Consider the following 1,451-nt stretch of genomic DNA (forward strand, 5'->3'; position numbering starts at 1 on the left):
TCGTATATTTACCCTCAGAAATCAAACCGCAACAATAAAAGTCATTACGCCACAGTAACTGACTGTGACTTGACAAAAACCGCTTCTAAAAAGAAAGAAATGAAATATAAGGGATTAATAATAACATAAAACAACGTAATGAGGTATTCTGCTTGGATCACAAACTATAAAATCACAAAAAACAAAATTAATTTTCAGCCATACCCACGTCTTGCATATTTATATAACACAATGCTCATTCTATAAAAGTGGATAGCTGATTGCACAGTTATCGATTGTGAAACGCAAATCATAGGCTTTTATTTTGGAACATCATTCAACAGCTACGCATTTTATACTCTCCAAACCGATGAGCGGTGGCTGGCACTTTAGGCACAGGGTGAATGACCCCAGCTCCGTTGCGACAGCCTCTACCGGATGCCAGCAAGTGGGTCCTGGAGAGGTCTGACACATGCCACGTTCAAAGGCAGTCTGCCAAGAAATCTGTCGCACAAGTGTTACTGGGTGCATGTGTTGTTACCGATGTGTCAAGAAGTGTAAAACGTTATAGATGTGCTACCATTACACTCAAGACTTCATTATTAAGACGAAATGCGCTATCAAACTTTAGGCGATCAGCAGTTTCGACTGCGAGACGTTTCATTCAGATGACGTGCTGTTTACCGCTACACCACTGCTGTAGACGGAGCGTAACAACTCGAAGAGAAGATAAGACTTCCACCAGGACACTGAAAGCGAAATATGGCCTTTATTACCCATTATTCACGCTGTCAGTACGTCAGAAAGTAGTTCAATATGTAGCAACAGAAATTTTTGCCCATTTCCCAGTAACGTTAAGCCTCTGATAGGTAACGAAAGTACTTATAAAACTGAAAAAACTCCTCCCGAACAGGCCATGAAGACCCAACGGTACCGACCGGCCGCCGTGTCATCCTCAGACCACAGGCGTCACTGGATGCGGGTATGGAGAGGCATGTGGTCAGCACACCGCTCTCCCCGCCGTTTGTCAGTGTCCGAGACGGGAGCCGCTACTTCTCAATCAAGTAGCTCCTCGGTTTGCCTCACAAGGGGTGAACGAACCCCGCTTGCCAACAGCGCTCGGCAGACCGGATGGTAACCCATCTAAGTGCTAGCCCAGCCCGACAGCGCTTAACTTCAGTGATCTGACGGGAACCGATGTTACCACTGCGGCAAGGCCGTTGGCACTTTTAAATCTAACTTAAAATGAATTCTCCTCGACAACTCCTTCCATTCCACTGACGTATTTCTATTTAAAAACTGGCAGCCAGTAAACAAAAATACAGTTTTTAATTTGTAATTTATTCATGATTTTTTTGTCACACAGTCCTCTTGACGGGTCATCTACAACTGTTATTCATCATCAATAATAAAATCCGCTTGTAAGCATAGAATTGTATCGCTGACTACCGACAGTCGCCTGTGCCGACCGC

General features: G+C 44.2%; 1 pseudogene; it reads right to left on the reverse strand.

Moving 5' to 3' along the window:
* Positions 1–1,086: 1,086 nt before the first annotated feature.
* LOC126429183 (5S ribosomal RNA) lies at positions 1,087–1,204 on the reverse strand (annotated as a pseudogene).
* Positions 1,205–1,451: the final 247 nt, after the last annotated feature.

This window comes from Schistocerca serialis, chromosome 1, assembly GCF_023864345.2.
Source record: "Schistocerca serialis cubense isolate TAMUIC-IGC-003099 chromosome 1, iqSchSeri2.2, whole genome shotgun sequence".
Lineage (NCBI taxonomy): Eukaryota > Metazoa > Arthropoda > Insecta > Orthoptera > Acrididae > Schistocerca > Schistocerca serialis.